This window comes from Sinocyclocheilus anshuiensis, unplaced genomic scaffold (assembly GCF_001515605.1).
Source record: "Sinocyclocheilus anshuiensis isolate Anshui unplaced genomic scaffold, SAMN03320099.WGS_v1.1 scaffold32, whole genome shotgun sequence".
Taxonomy (NCBI): Eukaryota; Metazoa; Chordata; class Actinopteri; order Cypriniformes; family Cyprinidae; genus Sinocyclocheilus; species Sinocyclocheilus anshuiensis.
In genome coordinates, this window is record NW_015554060.1 from 5,850 (window position 1) to 28,450 (window position 22,601).

At 38.8% G+C, this 22,601-nt stretch overlaps 1 protein-coding gene across 1 annotated transcript in view; it reads right to left on the reverse strand.

Moving 5' to 3' along the window:
- LOC107668549 (complement decay-accelerating factor-like) overlaps positions 1-22,601 on the reverse strand; it is a 30,829-nt gene that overhangs the window by 5,154 nt on the left and 3,074 nt on the right. The gene's annotated exons all lie outside the window — the stretch shown is intronic.

Below are 22,601 nucleotides of genomic sequence, written 5' to 3' on the forward strand. Positions count from 1 at the left end.
AATCCACCACAAAGAAAGTGACTTTCACAAACCCTTCGACACAAACTGGTTTAGCTGTGTCACCAAATAAATTTCCAGTCATTTCATATCTCCCATAAAGAAAATCTGCAAGGCTTCCACAGGATTTTCCTGTAATGTATTCAAGATATTAACTGATTTAGAATTGGTGCGCTTTAAATACTGTTGAAACTAATGAAAAATAATCTTTAGTGTTGCTTCATTACATGATCCAAGGATTTATTTTAAGAGGAAATGTGTGACACTGTGATGCTTCCTGCTGTCAGTGGCAAAACCACTATGAGCTATTTAATGATTGTTAAGCTATTTAATGACTTGTTGACCTATAACATACATCCTTTCACATATCTAAATTAGACAAAAGGCATTTTAGAGAAATTTACAAATGTAGGGTACTTAACATATTTAACGACAGTACATACTTGTGCAACTGAGTTCCAGATTTGTCCACTGGTTTCCCTGACAGGTAACTGATTTAGATGCTTTTAAGTCAACTGGCTTGTGTCCAATCACACACTCAAATGTTACAGTGGATCCATCTGGGAAACTAGGAGTCGAGAGATGCTCTGCTGTTAAAATGACATTTCTTGATGTAAAAGAAGGCTGTGTGCATTGCGCTGTGGAAATAAACAAAACATATGCTTTACAGTAATCTGATGCAGTACTATTTTGATCATCATCATTCTTGTTGTTAGTACAACTTCTGCTCCATTCTATTCTTATATTTGGTTAAAAAAATATTACTAGGAGGTGAATATAAATTAGTATGATTTACTCACTCAAAGATGTGCAGTTAAAATTAAATCTCAATGCTCGAATGGGATCAGCTAATTAAAGTTTAATAACAGTTTTTACATTTTTTCATGTGTTGCTCATACTTTATCATCCACCCTCCCCCCTTTTTTAAATATAACCCAAATATGGTCAACTTTGGCTCTTTCAAACACTAAAACTAAAGTAACGTTTGGGTAAAAACACAACAGTCTAATGCTACACACACTGGTGCTAACTACAACTGAGCAAATCATGTACCGAAGTTGCTTTCATACAGTTTTACCACTGTTATCATTGCAAAATGTATCAAGGTTACATAAATATTTATGCACTGGGGACAAAAACACATCTGCTGGCTAAGGTCATGATTAAATCTGTCCTGAAAGCATTACAAGGGCACCAATGAACAGCCTGAGGATATTGTTGCAGGCTCATATAAATGCTAAAATTAATTTTGGGTTCATGCATCCAGTTCATGATTGAAGCAATGGAATTCATGTGCGTGTACCTTGTTTACCAGTGAAGATTTTGTTTTTTTTCTGTGTACAGTAGCAGCATGCTGTGACCCTGATTAGGATTACCAAGCTTTTAAGCTAAAACCTCTGTTTGCACTGTTAGTTGCTAGTATCAACATTATGCTACTAGACTATACACTTGTCTACAGTTTTTCCAGTGAACTCACCAAGTGTACTTTCCTAATATTATATTACAACACTACACAATTCTTAGAATGGAAATATGTTATCCCCTGTCTAAAGGCTGTGACCCTGATTAGGATTACCAAGCTTTAAGCTAAAACCTCTGTTTGCACTGTTAGTTGCTAGTATCAACATTACGCTACTAGACTATACACTTGTCTACAGTTTTTCCAGTGAACTCACCAAGTGTACTTTCCTAATATTATATTACAACACTACACAATTCTTAGAATGGAAATATGTTATCCCCTGTCTAAAGGAACGTACTGCATTTGAAAATATGGGCGGCACTTCTGGTTTTGCCAAGTGTCACTCAGATAGACTAAAAACAAATGATTACATATTTTAAGGGTGCGCTACAAATAATCCTTATCTGTCAGATTTTGTCATTCTATATTTTTTATCTAACAGGACATGGATATCACAAGAATATCAGTTTCAAGACCACTGCTGTATGACTTATATGTGGCATTATTAGAGCTAACCATTAAACAAGTTTATTGGTAGTATCTGATTGTTTACACTTCTGTGGAAGTTACTCCCACAATTCACTGAAAGCGTCATCGGGTGTAGGAAAAAATTCGATATACTCTTTATGCCTGTTTCCTGGACAAACAAAAAACTTAAAGGAACACTCCACTATTTTTGAAAATAAGCCTATTTTAAAAAATAGTGGAGTGTTCCTTTAAGTGGCTTAATATGGGCTTTTTCCCCTAGTAATATCTGGCAACTCTGTTTATGTGTCATGAATATTTTTGTATAGTATTGCCGGAAGACAAAGAGACTGTAAATGTACATTTTACAGTTTCTTTTACTGTATATCTGATGAAGGTTACTTTTTTTTTACACTAGCATGAGATGCTACAGCTAACGCACATAGATCAAAAGTCACAAAATTTTAGGTGTAATTATTAATCGTAGTTCAAATTCTTTATAAATACATACTCACCTTGGACATGTTGACAGATCATAAGATAAGCAAGAAGAGCAACACTGGGACACAGCACCTTACATCTCATCTTGTTTATGTCGGTGAATTGCAGCTCCAAACAAGGCCAATGTTTTTTTCCGCTACGGATAAATATAAAGACATCTTAGCATAAGGAAATGCACTTTTAAAACATGTATTTTTGAATAACTAAACGTCAACACATTAAGTACAAAAACAAAAAAGATGCAAGAAAAATTCACATTAGCAAAACCTGTTAACGTTAGCCGCTAGCATAACGATAAAGATGGGGTATAAATTATTAACATGTCACATTACTAGACAACATGCTTAGAACGAATGTATAAAAATCGGTTTAGCTAATCAACGAAGCTTCATATAATGTTCTTATAAGGCTATTCGTTACGATAAAAGAAAGTGGTAACGTTACGCAACGCGCAGGAAGGGCGTAATGGTCACTGCGCTTCCTTATCTGTTAATTTAATAGTCAAAAACAGAAACCCTAATCTAACTCCACACACGTAAAATATAATTGTGAAATAACAAATAATATAATATAGAATATTCTCGTAATAATGGCGAGGTCCTTGTGGTACTATAGTAATACACAGAGAAGCGAAAATTCAATGTTTTAATCAACCTTACCTTCGGGTGTTTTAGAAGGATTTTCGGTGTTCAGTGCTCGATTCAGACTGAGGCATGTACAGGCCAGTACAACATACAGGAAGGGATGAGTGTGGAGATTAACACTTGCTTCTCATAAAGTAAATTTTCGTCTGAGGAAGGCGTTACAGTGTGATGTTGAAAGAGGGTGGGACGCTCCCGTTACTGATTCTGAAACGTCACTTTAAAACTTTAAGGTTTATGGAAGCAGTCTTCCGCCACAGTGCAAAATAGAATATGATTCATAATAACGAGAAACTTAATTATGAATATTAATAACGTTATAATGACTTAACAGCTAATAATGAGAAACTTTCTTGTAATAATAAAAACCTTTTTTTGTTAAATTTAATATAATAATAATAATAATAAAAACGAAGAAGAAAGTTAATAAGGAACTTTTACTGTTATAAAAACAGATTTTTGAGTATTACTGAAAATGCAGTGTCAGAATGAATAAAATATACATATAGGTGCATCTCAATAAATTAGAATGTCATGGAAAAGTTTATTAGTGCCTTAACAATTACTATTTTATTAAGCAAATCCATTAAATACAATTCTTGTGGCTCATAGCTGTGAAAATATTGTGGATTTAAGCATTGTATTGACAAATCAGAAGCCAAGACCAAGAAACTATCAATTTGATAAAGATCAATAAGTGAACAACACAAGTGCTTGGCCTATTCTTTGGCCTAAAAGAATACATATATTCATGGCATGGGGCAAATCCTTGGTCACCCCACAGGTACACAATGTTGCTTGTAATGTTATTAAATGGTTAAAACATTACAGTAATAAATGCACTTGTTCATTATTTCAAGTCTGCTAATGTCACACCATGTTCTGTGATATATGTGCATATATATATATGAACAGGATATATTTGGGAGAAGCACAAAAACATTTTGTCTCAGGTTTTCTCCACGAAGACTTCATACAGGGTTGTTATCAAGCCTGAAAATGAATAAAATAAGCAAAATGAATAATTAAAAATGAATTATTGTAATATTAACTTGGAAATATGTGACTTTTGAATCTAGTTTGACGTTTGCCTTTGATAAATGTTTTTTTCCCCAATACACTAAAACACAAGTAGATGTTCAATCTTCCAAAAGAACAAAAGAATAAAAAAAAAATCACCATAAAGTAGTCTCTCAATATATTCAGAGTCTTCTAAAGCCATAAAATTGTTAGGTACAGGTCACTCATTGAAAATCTTGCCTTCAGTCTGTTCAAATTTGGTGCAGTAATGATAACACCAAAGCAGGAGATTTGTGACATTGGTGGAGTATGACTCAACTTATCCAGTGCAACTTGTACTGTAAGCCAATCATAAAAAGACCAGGATGTTTCACAACAATCAGTTACCATTGACAGAGACCTAGAAGTGGCGTAAATGATTCCTACCCATCACAACAATTCCTACTGACTACACATAAATATGTCATAGGCAAACAGCAGGATTAGCTTCAAGATAAACCCACACAAAGCAGTTTATTCAGTGTTGAATGTTCAGAAGTTTGAACAGGATTTGACTCAAGAATGGTAGGCAAGATAATCAGTGAATAAGTTTTGATTTGTTTCTCACAGAAAAAAAAAAGTTTATATGAGAAGTGTACATGACACCATAATAGTTTGGCATTGTCTGCAGACATTTATATAGTCAAACGTACAGGCAGGTTAGGGCACAGGTGTGCGCTCGAATGACACTCATAAATAGGGATCTCTAACATTCATAAAACTGTATATTTACTCAGTATATGACTAGAAGCTAACAATTAAGGTAATTGTAACACTTTAAAATGATCTAATGCTACTTTGTAAAATGCTTATGTGCATTTAAATGAAGTAATTTGTTATCATGAACTTACAGTCTTAAATTGTTGTAACATTGCAGCATTCTGGGTTAATGTTAATTTATGAGTATTTTTTTAACTTCAGAAGTTGGTTAAAATATATTTTTTATTGATTTCAGTTAATTTACAGATAAATCTTTTGGATATTACAGTATGAATAGAGTTGGATTCAAAAATGCTTCGAACTTACCTTTGTTTTCCAAGGCATATCCCATCACACACAGACCCTTCTAAAGAGGGAGATATTTCATGTCAGGTAAGTGCTCTCAGATAGCATAATAAATAATTTTGCCATGTGGGTTAAGACATTATGCATAATTAACTCTGATAATTAGCACTTTATGTATTTCAAACTTTATGCACTGCTCTTTAATTCTACACTATGTGATGCTAAATGCACAAAAGATAAAATACACTCCAACAGTAATCCAACACGATGCTACTATAAATGTTTATAACGTTCAAAGTTTGACATATTTTGAAAAAAAAAAAAAATCTATTCATTTGGCAGATGCTTTTATCCAAAGTGACTTACAGTTGAGGAAAACAAGTGATTCATCATAAGATGGCAATGCCCGTTATACAAGTTTTCAGTCATTGTTCAAAACAATAAAAGCTAGCACAGAAAATATTAAGGGAAAATAAGAGCATAGAAAAAGTGAAAGAAGATTTTTTTCTGTTTGATGATCACGGAAGAGATTTTGTTTCTTTAAACTTGTGAGGGATTCAGCTGTCAGGATGAAGTTAGGTGTAGACTCATAAGAGCGAGCAGAGGTAGGAAGGTGCGGAGCTCGTGGCTGTTCTGTAGGCAAGCACCAATGTTTTGAACTTGATGAGATCCACAACTGGAAGCCAGTGCAGAGAGATGAGAAGAGATGACACGCGCTTTTTTCCAAGAGGGTCTGGCTGCAGACTTGCACTTGCACTCTCAGAGTTGCATTCTCAGACTTCCACTCTCAGACACATGCGCTTCCGCCAGTGACATCACTTGCAGTCTTTTTTTTTTATATTTATTTATTATTTTTTGTTTGAATCTCTCAACATTTTACAACAGTAGCCAGGCGGTGAAGAGAAGAAAAATGAAACTAAATTACAAAGTAACTTGCAATCGCCACTTGCACTCTCCGCTGTACATGCGACGTCACTTGCAGTTGACACAAATCATGCGTGTTGCCAATGGAGACAAGACGCTCTGGTGGTGCTTAAACGATTAAAACCAATTTAGTACCGTAACGTACAGGGTCCTGCAAGTCATCTGTAGAAGAAAAAGACAAGACTCGCAAATCCGTGGCCAAAGAACAGCAGAATATGAACGCAATGCGTGTCTCGTTAAGCGTTTTCCACCCATAGAAAAACATAAACACTTAATATGGCTTAATGTATTAAGATGTATGATTAATATAATGAATATGTATAGCCTAGTATTTTCCTCCCATACAGCAAAACGTGGCATAATGTAGCATAAAGGAATAAGTTGATAAAGACCAAACTCAATATGCTCCTCTTCATTATTAAATTATACATAACTAATATGTACAGGCAAGCAGGTGAGCCCAGAATAAATTCAACACGCAAAGTTTCACGTTAAGCATTTTAACGCATTGCATTCTGGGCTCGTCTGCTTGCCTGTGCGGAGTAGATGCTTTTAATATCACTTAATGCATTTCATAATGCACATTCATATTTGTTGGTCTGTATATACTTTGAGTCAACAACAAGACATATAGGCTACTGAATTGTCTTTATAATCTTAGTCCGTTATTATGCCACATCAAGCGTTTTGCTGTATGGGAGGGACAAGTGAAAGTTTGCGCATTGTGTTCATGGCCATCTGCTTGCCTTGTAGTACATTAAATAATAACTATATATCGAATTTGATCTTTTAATTGCACTTAATGTAGGATTAAATCAAACGGATTTGTGGGTCTTGTCTTTTTCTTGCAGGACCCTGTACGTTATTGTACTAAATTAGTTTTAATCGTTTAAGCATCACAGCGTCTTGTCTCCATTGGCAACACGCACGATTTGTGTCGATTGCAAGTGACGTCGCAGGTGTAGAGTGCAGGTGGCGATTGCAACTGACATTGTAATTTTGTTAATTTTTTTCTTGTCTTCACCACCTGGATACTGTTGTAAAATGTTGAGATTCAAAAAAAAAATATATATATATTGGAATGATTACTATTTCCTCTCTGTGCTGCGAGTTCTTCCTGCAAAATAAATCAACACAAAAGCATATACTGAGCTCTCATGATTGCAGATTGTTCCAGATCAATGTGAATCATCAGATTGTCAAGTCAGCTTTATTTCTATAGCACTTTATACAATACAGATAGTGTCAAAGCAGCTTTACAGTGTTAAACGGGAAAACTTGTTGCTGATAATGCAAGAGGACAATAGAGTCAGTTTACCAGTTAAGGTCAGTTCATTGTTGATTCAGTGAGGTCTATTAGAGATGGGCCATTTGACACTGAGGCTCCGAAGCCTGTTTTACTCCATTGAAGCAAACTGGTTCGAAAGACTGTGTCGGGGATTGTATCAAATCTCCGTGATCACGTGACCGATGACGTTTGAGGCTTCATACGTCACAATGAAACACCTAAAGCGAGGTGACTGATTCGAATCTTTGGCGCGGCTTCATTTATTATAAGGAGACGCGAAATGCTTGGTGTTCCCTCCCTGCTTCATAGTAACTTAGTAACACTTTTGTGTGTAGACAATGATTCTCAGAATGAAGACACAGCTGCTATTGTCGAGTATTGCTTTTGTGTTGAAACTGGAATCAACAAGATGTGTGAATCATTTGAAAGTGGCTGCTATAACTGCAGCTGACCACTAGATGTCACTGGTAGGGTCTGTCTTTGAAGCTTTGACTCTTTTTTTTTGGTACAATCAGGGGAAAAGCCTCAAAAGCTTCACAAGGCTTCATCTGCCCATCTCTAATGTCTATATTGTCCAGCTTAGGTTAGTTCAAATAGAATATGTGCAATTAAGTTGACAATATTGCCAGAAATTAAGTGTCCCCAACTAAGCAAGCCAAAGGTGACAGTGGCAAGGAACCAAACTCCATTGGTGACAGAAATGGAAAAAACAAACAAACCAAAGAAAACACTTGTGAGAGAGCAGGCTCAGTTGGGGGTCAGTTCTCCTCTGGCGACTTTGTAATTTAGTTTCTTTTTTCTTGTCTTCACCACCTGGCTACTGTTGTAAAATGTTGAGAGATTCAAACAAGAAGTAATCAATGAATAGAACAAAATAAAAAAATAAAAAAGAGTGCAAGTGATGTCACTAGCGGAAGCGCAAGTGTCTGAGACTGCAAGTCTGAGAATGCAAGTCTGAGAGTGCAAGTGCAAGTCTGTAGCCAGACCCTTCTCCTTTTTTCAGCTTGTTCAAGACTACTCTATTTGCTGCATTCTGGATTATCTGCACAGGTTTGGTAGAACTGACTGGAAGACCTGCTAAGAGAGCACTGCAATATTCAAGCCTGGACAGAACAAGAGCTTGAACAAGGGGTTGAGTAACATGTTCCGATAACATGTTCCGATATCTCTCTTCAAAACTTTCAATTCTCTCCTCTGTCCCCCTCCACCACCTCCTATCACTTCTATAACAGCTGATGATTTAGCCACATTCTTCACAGACAAAACCAGAACAATCAGTAGTCAATTCTCAGCCCCACACACACAGGACTTCAAACCAACCACACCCACTGCAAAAACTCCCACCCCAAATTGTAAGTCGCTTTGGATAAAAGCGTCTGCAAAATGACTAAATGTAAATGTAAATGTAAATGTGATATAAGGGCCTGATCTTCCTAATTTTGTACAAGGCAAATCTGCAAGGCCGGGCAGTTTTAGCAATGTGTTCTGTGAAATTTAGTTCATCATCAATCACAACTCCAAGGTTTCTGGCTGTCGTGGAAGGTTTTATGGTTGATGCACCTAGCTGGATGGAGAAATTGTGATGAAATATTGGGTTGGCTGAAATCACAAGCAGTTCTGTCTGGGCAAGGTTGAGTTGAAGGTGATGATTCTTCATCCGACAAGAAATGTCTGTTAGACATGCTGAGATTTGAGCAGCTATCATTAGCGTTGGATCTTCAAGATGGATTGAGAGGTAGAGTTGAGTGTCATCAGCATAGCAGTGATATGAAAAGCCATGTTTCTGAATGACAGAACCTAGTGATGCCATGTAGACAGAGAACAGAAGTGGTCCAAGAACTGAGCCCTGAGGCACCCCAGTAGTTAGATGTTGCGACACGGACAACTCACCAAGATACCTTGAAGGACCTATCTGAGAGGTAAGACTCGAACCACTGGAGTGCGATTCCTGAGATGCCCTTTGCCATAAGGGTTGACAGGAGGATCTGGTGGTTCACCATGTCTAAAGCAGCAGACAGATCCAACAAGATAAGTATTGAAGATTTGGAAGCTGATCTTGCCAGTCTTAGGGCTTCAACAACTGAGAGCAGGGCAGTCTCGGTTGAATACCCACTTCTGAAGCCTGACTGCTTGCTGTCCAGAAAGTTGTTCTGTGTAAGAGTGGGCTTCTTAAGTAGTGGGGTTATCCGAGTCTGTTTAAATGCTGAGGGAAAGACATCAGTGTGAAGGGATGTGTTAATGATGTGAGTGAGTGTGTTACACCCTGATAAAGGGGGAAAATAGACATTAATAAATGAAGACACGGACTCGTGCTGTTGTCTCTGCGTCAGTCTGTATTGGCTGTAACCTGCAACCTTCGATGTCCCCCTAGTGGACACTCCAAAAATTACAGTTAAATCATATTGATTTTAAAGGGGTCATATGATGCTGCTAAAAAGAACATTATTTTGTGTATTTGGTGTAATGAAATGTGTTTATGCGGTTTAAGGTTAAAAAAACACATTATTTTCCACATACTGTACATTATTGTTTCTCCTCTATGCCCCGCCTTTCTAAAACGTGTTGATTTTTACAAAGCTCATTGGTCTGAAAAAGCGAGGTGTGCTGTGATTGGCCAGTTATCCAGTGCGTTGTGATTGGCCGAATACCTCAAAGGAGGTATTCGGAAATGTGTGGGGCGTGACGGAAATGTTACGCCCCTCACCTTACTGTGACGCCCTGTCAGGCCGGAGCGATGATTCAAAAACATGAAAACCCATTATAAACGAGGGCTTTGTCTTTTTACGCGTTGTGTTGCATCGCGCTGCGTAAACATAAAACCACGTCTGCATTTGTGATCGGAGAAATGACAAACAACAAGCCCTACTCTACACTGCCCAAAAAACGTGCTTTAAATATATAAAATATAAAAACTCTTTAAATATAAAACATCATATGACCCCTTTAACTCTTTTTGTCTTTTTCTTTTTTATTACAGTTGAATCACATTGATTCAGTCATTTATATGATCATTTTGATCTTTGATCTTTTTAACCTCTACACTCCCCCTCAAAATTTAGATGTCGTCCCGACATCTTGAAATGCACAGTTGTTTTTGTTTTTTTTATCTTATTAATTTTCCTTCAACATGGGCTATTCTGCTTTTACTATATCAATGTTTTCTTAGCCTGCATTATGCTACAGTCTATCTCTGATATCTGCACATAAGATATGGGTAGGGATTATAAAATGGCACTGGACTTGGCCATGGTGGAAGTGCTTGCTGTCCAAGGTAAGACATATTCTGATACTGCTGAACTTCACCACTACAGCTTGTATTATAGCAGGTGGGGGTTCCGAGGTGATCATAAGTGAACAGTCAAGGGGCTCGTCTTTCTCTCTGTGGTCTTGGATGTCTCTCATCTACCGTGGAATCATTGCATGGCTCAAGTTATGCTGTGTGCTCAACTTCAATCTGTTCCTCTTCACGGTGCCCTGTGACTAATGGGTCCTCTACTTGAATCAGCTCTTCATCACCGTCTTCACCTGGGCATTCTTCCTGTGAAAACTCAACAGTGTCCACTCTTTCTCCTACATCCTTACCATCCTTGGTCTGCCCGGCCAGTCCACTTGTCTCCCTTTCTAACTCATCAAGATCTCAGTCACTCCCTTCTCCACGGTACTGCTGCTGGTTTGGTGAGTAATAAAGACAGAACTCATCCTCATCCTCTTCTTCATCTTCATTAGATTTTACAGTATCATTTCTCTTCTGCATTGTCATATTTTTTTCTAAATAAGCAGCTGTGTCAGATTGCCCTTCCATTGGCAGGAGATCACATGACAGCAAGAGGTTACGGTGCAGGATCCTAGACCTTCCCTTTCCTACCTCTGGCTTCACTTCATAAATCGGGAGATCTTCTTTCATTTGCCTCACGACAGTATGGATGGTCTCTTCCCAGTGGTTGCGCAATTTACCCGTGCCTCCTCTTGGTGTCAGGTTTCTAACAAGTACACGGTCACCCGGATACAAGGTTGTACTTCTCAGTTTTCTATCGTAGTGTTTTTTACTTCGCACTGCAGATTTTCCCACATTCTGTCTTGCTATTTCGTGTGCTTCTTGCATCTGTTCTCTCCATCTCTGCAGGTATTCCTGGTGGCTCACTGTTTCAGTGCTTTCTTCCAAACCTGCCGGGCATAAAGAAGATAAAAAGGTGAGAATCCTGTTACCTCACATTTGGTGCTATTATATGCGAAGGTCAGTTTATTCAGGGATTCCTTCCAGTTCGTCGTCTGGTTGTCTGTCAGTGTTTTGAGCATTTGAAGTAAGGTCCTGTTGAATCATTCCGTCTGACCGTTCCCTTGCGGGTGGTACGGCGTTGTTCTGGAACTGAGGACACCACAATTCTTTGTCAGCTGGGCTAAAAGCTGGTTTTCAAATTCACCACCTTGATCGTGGTGTATTCGTCTCGGAAATCCAAATCGCAGGGCATAGTCATTAAACAGGCGATCAGCTACCGTTTTAGCAGACTTTGATGTTGTGGGATACACCTGCGCAAACCGTGTAAATTGGTCAACTATCACTAATATGTATTCGTATCCCCCCTTGCATTTATCTAAATGAAGAAAGTCAACAGATACAAGCTCAAAAGGCTGAGTTGTAATGATATTAATGAGAGGAGCCCTACAAGGCTTCTTTTGCTTCAAACAATGACAGCTTTTTGCAACATAATGTTCAATCTCTTGTTGCATATGGGGCCAAAAGAAACGGTCTCTGATCAGTGATGTCGTGCGATCAACTCCTTGGTGACCCATCTCATTGTGCAACTTCTTCATTACCACTGCCTTGTATCTTTCAGGTAGGACCAGTTTGTGTCTATTTGCGGTCTTCCACTTTAGGATGCCGCTCTCATCCAAATGAAGCTTCTCCCATTCACGAAGAAGAAATCGGCTCTGAGGGGTAAGAGACTTCATTTGTTTGGGGCAAGGTCGCATACCAGTTAATTTATATTTTATTACAGGCCCGATGTGTGGATCCTCCCTTTGACTCTGCTGTATTTTAGCCACAGGAAGAGGTTCATTGTCACCCATGTCAGGTGAACATGGAGACGAGTCAGATACTACCCAAGGTGAGGTATCTTCCTGCACTTCTACAGCTTGTGCGGTGGCTGCAATGCAGTCTGATGACATTTCCTCCGTACATTGTTCTATCATCCCTTCAATGTCTAGAGGCAATCTTGATAAACTGTCGGCATCTGCATTCTCTCGGCCAGGGCGGTACTTTATTGAAAAATGGAAGTCTGCTAACTCCGCTACCCACCTACAGCCAGTGGCATTGAGTTTCGCGCTGGATAGTACATACGTGAGAGGGTTATTATCGCTAAAAACTGTGAATGTAGGTGCGTAGTATAAGTAGTCTCTAAATTTCTCCGTTATTGACCACTTGAGGGCGAGAAACTGTAATTTACCCGAATGGAGGTGGTAATTTCGTTCGGCAGCTGTGAGGGTCCGAGATCCATATGCTATTATACGGAGCTTACCCCCCTGCTTTTGGTACAATACTGCCCCCAGGCCTTGGTTTGAGGCATCTCTATGAAGAATAAAAGGCAGTGAAAAGTCTGGAAATCCAAGAATAGGTGGTTCGACCAGATGGTTTATAAATTTTTCCAAGATCTTTTGGTGCTCATCCTTCCAAATTATTGGTTGGTTTGAAGGCACTCCTCTAGTCTTCACTTTACTTCGTCTGGAATTTTGGCAAGTGTTTTCCACTCCCGGAGTGCTCTTGAGTAAATCATACAGTCGTCCAGCAATCTTTGAAAAATCCTTAATATATTGTCGGTAGTAACTTAAGAGGCCCATCACAGTTCGCAGCTGCCCGACGGTACTTGGTCTCTTTTCCTTCCAAGCTCGCACAGCCTCCATGTCAGCTGGATCCACTTTGCTACCTTCAGCCGAAATTCTTCCGAGGTAGCGGATTTCCCTTTTGAACATTCCACATTTGCTTGGCTTCAATTTTATTCCATACCGTCTAAGCTGCTGCAATACCTCCCGCACATGGTGGACATGGTCTTCAAAGGACTTGCTGTAGACTAAGATATCATCAAGGTATGGCACACATATCCGGTCTCTCAACCTCTCCAAGCATTCCTCCATACACCTCTGAAAGGCAGCTGGAGCATTCATCAAGCCAAAAGGAATTCGTATCCACTCATACAACCCCCACGGGGTTACAAATGCGGTCAGGGGCCTACTCTCCTTTGCCATAAAGCCTTGATGATATGCTTTGCCCTGATCTAATAGTGAAAACCATGTATTCCCACCCAGGTTGTCAAGGATATCTTGGACTCTGGGAATTGGCTGACAATCAGGATTGGTCTTCTTATTCAGCTCCCTGTAATCCACACAAAGGCGGAGGCTTCCATCCCTTTTCCTAACACAGAATGTTCTCTGGGAGTTCTCACCACATACTCATGTGACATTTCTGCCTTTAGAAGTTCTATAAAAGCTTGAATGTGATTTATCTTTAATCTTGGGAGAGCCATATTCACTAATCTTTTTAACTGTTCATCACATGCTGGATTTGCACTTTCACCTGTATTGTCGGTCATTATGAACACAATAGCATTGTAACCAATGATGGGATGGGAGAGGTGTTTCCCCTTTGTTACCAGCATGGGAATGACAGGATCTATGCGGTCACTGTTTCCTCCTGGCAACTGAAATGTGACTTCTATCCACCCAACAGAAGGGATACCTTGTCCGTTTGCTGCTGCTATTTGAAGTGTGTCAGGTGCGTCGATTATTTCTGAAAGAAGCCTTAACCTCACATCAGGTAATATTTCATTTTTCCACCACTCATCGATGATACAAACTTGAGATCCAGTATCCCACAATGCAGTTGTTTTAACTCCCTGGATATAACAGTCAATGAGACACTGTTTTCCCACTGTTTTCCCACAGATGCTCAGTGATTTGTTTGAATTTGTTCTCATTGTGGCACTTAATTCTTTCACATCTTTACGCCCTTTCTGCTGGCAGTCTTTCTTCTGTCTACTCCAGTGACGATCCTGACATAACTCGGAGCAATAGAGCTTTGCGGCAGGATGTGCATACTCGTAAATTATGGCCACCTCCCTTCATCCCACACCCCGAGCATTGTTGATGGGACTCTAACATCTGGCAGGCTATTCCCTGTCCCGTGGAAGTAACCCTCTCTCGTTTAAATAAGCATCCCTGGATGAGTTTACTGCCCTTGCTCTACAGTCCGCAAAGAAATGCTCACTGCTTCCACATCTATAGCAGTGGGTGCAATAATTTTCAGTGTCACTCTGCTGACATTTGAAGCATCTTCTTCATTGACTTCTTGTCTGGGTGGAAAGACGGTGTGGTGCAAATCCTTGCTGGAACTGAGCTGTTCTCCCTCTCTGTCCTGGATTGTAATTGGGCCAGTACCCAGGGAATGGGCATTCAGGGTGAGTAGCTGAGGCATAGTTTTGGAAACCTGGCAAGGACAGACCCTGTTCCGCAGCTGTCTGGGGTTCTTTAATAGTGCCATATCTGATTTTATTTCTCTGAGTTCATTTAGCAAATCAGAGTTATGCTTATTTTATTTTCCTGAAGTGACGTTTTCCCTTTCTTTTCTGCAGGTGCTGGGATATCGTTGCATTCTGCCGAATGCACCACCACTGGACGATGCTGGACAGCAGTTTTCTTTTTGTTTTGTCTCTCTGTTTCAGACATACATGCCAGGTTTAATTTCTCTAACAACAGCTCATCACTCACACTACCTGTTTGTTGCAGGTATGGCTTCAGATCCCCTCTGATATAGTCATTTTGCAGACCGGTAAGAACTGTATGCAGAAACATATTTTGCACCAGAATGGGATCATATTTGAGACTAGACTCCGCTTCCTGTGATGCAAATAAAATCTTCTGCCTAAGATCTAATACACAAATTAAAAAGTTCTGGGGTGTCTCCTTACTGTCTTGGACTTCTGACATCAGTTGCTTGTACAGCTCTGTGGCGCCCCTCTCCTGGTAATGTGAGCGAAGGATCCTTCTCAGGTTAGGCAGTGTTAAGTTTGCTTTGCCCTCTAGATAGCTGCGTAGCTGCATGTCAGGGACGATGGCTTTAATTACTGCATGGACTATTTCGTGTTCAGGGACATTCTTATTTTTTCCGTTCTCGATTTGATGGGCCAAGCTGGAAAAACTAAGTTTATCTTTCTGCCCTGGTTCCCCAATCTGACCAGATATTTTTAAACTCCCTTTGCCACAGAAGTGATTGGGTAAAATCTTTTGTTGAGGCACTGCCCTGAAATGACTGATCTTTTTGACTCACTGTCTGTACTTCCTGGTTTGATTCACTCTTTCGACTGCAATGATAACTGTAAAGCTAACTGAAGCACTTCAATCTGTTTTTGCAGTTTTTCTTGCTCTGACATCTGAGTTACATGCAATTCCTCTTGCTGTGACTCTACTGTGTTTTGATTTGACAACTGAATTTCAGTGATTTTGTCTTTAAGGTTAAGGAGAAAAGACATACCCTGGTCTTCAAGTTCCTCTACCTCATCTCTTTCAATATACTTTACAATATGTGCAATCAGAAATGAGCGACTTTTTCCCAAAACATTCTCTCTTTGCGTATCAGCAATATTTAGAAAGTCACATACTGCAATCAGATGATCACTGTTGAGTAAGTAAAGTGTCCCCACTACTTCAAGTCTCAAGTCCTCCAGTGTGTTCATGCTGTTTGTGGATAAGTGGCCGGTGTCAGTGTAAAGCAGAATGTCTACTTGGTTGGGAAGGACTTGCAGCTCTCCTGGTTGGGTGATGAACCTCAGATTACTCGCACTTCTGCCCGTCCAGTTGTGAGACTACTGTACACCGCCGACCTCCTATCGTGGTGGTTGTGGTTGCAAGGCGGGATGTCGTCACATGGCACTACATCAATCGGCAGGACCAGGGACCATCCTATCCTCGCTAGGGCCTCCAAAATGTTACACCCTGATAAAGGGGGAAAATACAGATTAATAAATGAAGACACGGACTCGTGCTGTTGTCTCTGCGTCAGTCTGTATTGGCTGTGTGATGTCTCTTTCATCAACAGATATTACTTGAATAACAGAACTGTGAATAAATGAATACATCAGTACATTAAATCACATCAATATGTGTCTGAAGCCAATAATACAAATACATCACTTCTTCTATAACATTCATAACTTAACACATTTCTGTCTGTGTCCTCTTTCAACTGCAAAATGTTGCAAAATAAATGAGTTATTCCCTTGTGATGATAACAATACAGTTCTTTTGTGTTCAATATCAATTGATTTAAATCACATCAATATGTGTCTGAAGCCAATAACACAAATACATCACATCTTCTATAACATTTATAACTTAACACATTTCTGTCTGTGTCCTCTTTCAACTGCAAAATGAGTTATTCCCTTGTGATGATAACAATACAGTTCTTTTGTGTTCAATATCAATTGATTCTTCAGTAACGATTCAGAATGAGAAAACAATTCAGAGTTCCAACTCAATAAAACACTATTTCAACAAGCCATTATAAAACACTGAACTCATTATGAATTACACAAAAAACGAGCTTCATTACGCATAACATTCACTTTCAATTGACATTTTACAAATACACCCTTCTGTTCCACTTAAACCACTGTGAGATACGTCTCATTTAGTTGTCTCCACCCTAATGTTTAGCATGTTAAGCATGCCGATTAGCATAGGTAACATTACAGTCTTTGTTTGCATCAAACACAGGAGGAGTATGTGTTGTATCAGGAACCATGTTGAGGTTAAAGGTGGGGTAAGCGATTTTTCAAAAATGCTTTAGAAAACTGATTCGGGCCGAATAGCAAAACAAACTTGTAGCCATTCAGCAGTAAGGGGCGTGCCTACTCATGATGTGGAGGAGAGAGAGTTCAGCGCACAGGACGGACATTAGCCGAGCCGAGCAACAGAAAGATAGAGATGGCGGATAAAAAAACAAAAGAGGAAAACGTCTGCGGAACAAATGAAGGCTTAAGGCAATAAAGGCAAGAAGTAGGACCCGTGTAAATATCGGATCAGCTTTCCAGCGCTGAAGAGAACTCAAGGAGCAGAAAGCCTGCGATCGGACATTGAGGTTGCTTTGTTTCTTCTCGATAGGTGAGTAACACCGTGTCTGCGCCACAACAGCTAAAGTCTGTCTAGTACACTGGACGCGACAAAGCGACTGTTGAAAATCATTTGAAATTTGTGTCAATACATCATAAATAGAATGCAGCAGAATCCGTGTATCATTCGATCATTCGTTTTTTGATTTAATATTGAAAGTAGGAAAATGGGAAAACGGCTCCTTTTTCGTTTTTTTTCCAAAAAACGAAAATGAAAATTCCGCTTAAATTTTCTTTTTTCGTTCATGGGTGGAAAAATGAATAAACAGCTTGAATATTCGATTTCTACACGTGAGCGGGAATTAAATGCCCCTTTCTGCTGATTGGTCAGCCAAAGATCAAACCGTGCCCTCATCAGTTCTTCCGCAGTATCACGCAGCAGAATAATAGTCCTCCACTGCTGCAGTTGTATGGATTCTTAGCGCATTTATTGCAACTACATTTAATCTTTTTTCATCAAAAAAACAGGCTAATGAATAACTGGACACAACTCATACTGGGGCAGTGTCTAGACAGGGCTTTCTTCTGTGTAGATATAAATTCTATTCTTTGCATCAGCTGGGCATGGCAGGGTATGATATGACAGCTGTCATAGCCTACCCTGCTCACCCAGTAAGTCTGTTTGTTTGTTTAATTAAGAAATTAATTAATTAATCTGGCCAATTGCAGTCCAGAAGCGACCACAGATCTATAGAACATCAGACGCGCTGGCCGTGCGCGTTTTTGGTATGAAGAGCGGCTGTTTTCAGACGAGCGTCTTTTTCTGTACCTGGACAAAACGCTATATATCTCACCGATGGAAGCACGCAGAAACGTGGAAATGGTCTTGTTTGAAAGAAGAGATCCTAATCTAAAAGATAATATAGAGTATATAGATATTTGTGGCTGTTTGCGGCTGACTGAAGCAGTGCTACGAGTATAAATGTAAATTCGCTCAGAGGTGACCAAATTTTACATCGCGGTTCTATCGAAGATAATTCGATCTGTGATTGTCACACAATGAAATAATCTACATCGTCAAATTCCTGAGAATGAGAGCTTTCTTGTGATATATGACTTGACTTTTTTGTGAAAAATATATAAAATACACATTCTTCGTAAAAATTATTCGCAATGGTTAGGCGGAAATTCGTGTGTGGGACGAATACATTTCTAAGCTTAATTTTACTGCTTTATAAATATAAAAACCAAAAGGAATGGTATTCTTTGTAAAGAAGACACTCCAAGCTTTCAAATGAACCCATATATGGGCTGATACCATATAAGGAAGGCTATGTAAATGAAGCATAAACATTTTTTACGTCATTTGGACCCGTATCCGGGTCCGCAGAGTTTAACTGGTTTTAAGCTGAATTCTCGTTTTTCGTTTTTTGTAAAAAAATGAAAAGGAGCCGTTTTCTCATTTTTCTACTTTCAATATTAAATAAAAAAACAAATGATCGAATGATACAGCGATTCAGCAGCAGTTTTCTGTCTGGGATTTGTCGTGTTGTGCCACTCCGCATCCAGTGTAGACCATAGATATATATATATATATATATCTATGGTGTAGACAGCATCACTGATTATGAGTTCTATAGTATTTTGTCACGCCGCGCCACTCGCGTCCGGTGTAGACACGGTGTAACATTGGTTTTGCTTTGTTTCACAGAACTAATCGTTGCCTGGGTTGTGTACGTATGTGTGGGGCGGAGCTATCAAAATAGGGGCGAGACCCTTTTGGGGTAGGGGCGTGTTTGTTTTGGTGATTTCAAATGTCAACATTGGCTACCAGAAATCGCTTACCCCACCTTTAAGAGTGAGGATAAAGTGATCCGAGGAGTGCAGTGTGGTAACCATCACATGATCAGTGGAGCAGTGGCGTATGTATAATAAGATCCCGTTTGTTACCTGATTTGTGAGAAGCCGCAGTTAACACTCACTTGAGATCCAAAGTAGCAAGCAGAGTGTGGAAGTCTGCAGCCTGAGGTTTATCTAGGCGGACGTTGAAATCTCCAAGCATATCCAGAGGAGTACCATCAGGGAAGGTTGAGAGCAACACATCTAACTCCTTCAAGAAGTTACCCAGAGGACCTGGGGGTCGTTAAACAACTACAAAATGGATTTTAAGAGGGTAGGAGATAGTAACTCGATGTGATTCAAAGGAGCTGTTGATACCCAGAAATAGTAAAGGATTAAACCTCTTCCAGTCAGATGGGGGGGGGGAGAAATTATTGGAGAGGGCTGCAGGTGTACCAGTGTCCTCTGGTTTGATCCAGGTTTCTGTCAGGGCCATGAGGTTGAGACTAGTATTAGATGTAATGAAATCTGCTTTGTTTACCGCAGACTGGCAATTCCAAAAAAACAATAGGAAAAGAAAGTTGTGAATTAACGGATGTAATGATTTCTAATGAACACACTTGTCTTAACAGAGCTACAGAGTCACTTTATTCTCATCAAGAATGGTGAACACATTCAAAGAACCCAACATGTGGAACTAACAACGTAATCACTACGTAATCACGTTTTCTTAAAGGCACACACCCATTGCAGCAGACAAAGGCAAACAGGATTGCGCTGCCAACAGTGTGTGATGCGTGTTTTGCGAGTATTAGTACTAGTAGGGATTTGCTTCACACGAGAGCTGCCTCGCGGCATATTAACCTTTATTTTTTTTATACCTGTTTGATAAACTGTAATTGAATTCAGCTGAACATGCTTTACTGTTTAACACAACAAAGGGCCAAGAAAGTGCATGAAACTGACAAGGCATGCAATAAAGCACGATACCAAACACCACTTCAGCATGTAGCAAAAGCACAAGCAGATCTTGTTTAAAAGTCCCATCCTCGGAACAATAAAATGATGCATGTCTATTAAGAAAAAAAACAGTATTACATTAATAAAAAAACAGCCTCTGTTTGCCCATTTTCTATGATTGAAGGTGCCTGACATTTGGTGTAAAGGTGATAACATGTATATCCAGATTCAACTCAGAGTGAAGAGCACCTGCAGTTTTATCACAGACACAGTTATTAAAATGATCTTAAACGGAATAGTTCAACCAAAAAAGGTAATTCTGATTGTGCACTATATTCCAAATTTCCCGATATATATATATATATATATATATATATATATATATATAAATATACAATAGACAGTTTAAAATTAGCCAATTATACCGGAGGTTTAATTACTCTCTCATGCTAAGAAAAAAGACAGTAGTCCCATTATGAAGAGCTAATAACATTAAGATGTGGTTAGAAAGTGAAACAAGAATCTTTTTGCAGTAGAACTAACTAACAACACTAACATTATGTAAACTGATAAAATAACGGCCAAGATAAAAAAGCCAAAAAGGTATAAAGTCATGAGTACAAGCATCAATATCATAGAATGCTACACAGTGTTACTTATTTTCGGAGTTAGTAAACTATTGGCAATTATATGGAGAGTTGTACTTACAACAGCTGATTTGTAATTTTAGAAGAGGTGGTGGAAATCACTTTAATATAGCATGATTCATTCACTGATCAGTATGTGACAGGATTACATGTATTTAAAGTAACATTTGTGCATTTGTGTGTATGCTGTACAAATGTGTGCCAAATGATGACTTCCCCAGCTGAATTTCTCCCAAGTCTCTTCTTCACCTACTTTAACATCATAGAGCTTTTGTAAGGCACTGGTCTTTGTAAATAATTTAAGTATGTGTTCAGCTGTTCCTATTTTTTATTTATTTTGTGAATAAAATGTAGTATGTTACTGGAATGTTACTGGTGAATCATGATTTGTTTGTGGAAACATTTAAAAAGTAACCATGCCTATGCATGGTTAGTGAATGTGCTGTGAAAAGTGAAATACAAATGAATTGTATTAAACCAACTACCTTTGAGACTAGGGTACTATATCAGATTATTTACTGGCAGATCAGAGCAGACATATAGTAGTACTTCTATGAATTTAGAGCATACGTATAGCCCAAAATTCCAAAAGATTAAAAAAAAATTGTGTTGCAATTTTTGTAATCACATCCCTGAAATTCTAATTTAATCTATTCGTGTGGTGGCACAATACCCAGCCCTAAATTATAGTCCATAATTTTCTCGTAATTGTCTAAAATAAATGTCTGAACATCAATACAGAAAGTTTCTGAGCTCTCTCCTTCTGGATCTTAATGTCATTAACTCTTTAAAGCAGGGCCATTACGAGAACATTAATGTGTATCTAATATTTTTTATAATAAAGTATAGACCCATAAGACAATACCATTCTCTTTAGGAGCCTTGGATGTTGTCCAAAACTCTGGAATTCACAGCAGTTGTGGTAATCGTGCCAGTAGGGGGAGTTGTAGGTAGGGCTGAGAGTCAACATATGCACTGGGTTAGAGAACTAGAAATGTGAGTACAAGAAGTCTAGATCAGTGTTTCCCAACCAGGGTGCCATCTATCAAGAGCAGGGGTGCCGTGTAAAAAAATCATTTTTTTATATTTTTAAATTGCTAAAATGTTACCCCAGAAAGAGTCACACTCTTAAATGCTTGAAGAGAGAAAGAGATAAGAAACGTTCTTAAGGTTTCTTCAGTGATACATGAAAGTTCATGGACATGTAAACTGTTTTTTTAAAAATCCTTTTGAGCTAAAAGGCATCAAAAACTTGTTGATATATGCATGTCAATATCTGTCATATTAATCCAAATACAAACTTGTCAATGTATGTCTGTTAATAAACGTCGCATATTAATCCAAAGATAAAACTCGTCAATATACAGTGGGTACGGAAAGTATTCAGACCCCCTTCAATTTTTCACTCTTTGTTATATTGCAGCCCCAATCAGTATAATCAAACACAGCTGGACTCAAATGAAGGTGTAGAACCATCTCAAGGATGATCAGAAGAAATGGACAGCACCTGAGTTAAATATATGAGTGTCACAGCAAAGGGTCTGAATACTTAGGACCATGTGATATTTCAGTTTTTCTTTTTTAATAAATCTGCAAAAATGTCAACAATTCTGTGTTTTTCTGTCAATATGGGGTGCTGTGTGTACATTAATGAGGAAAAAAAATTAACTTAAATGATTTTAGCAAATGGCTGCAATATAACAAAGAGTGAAA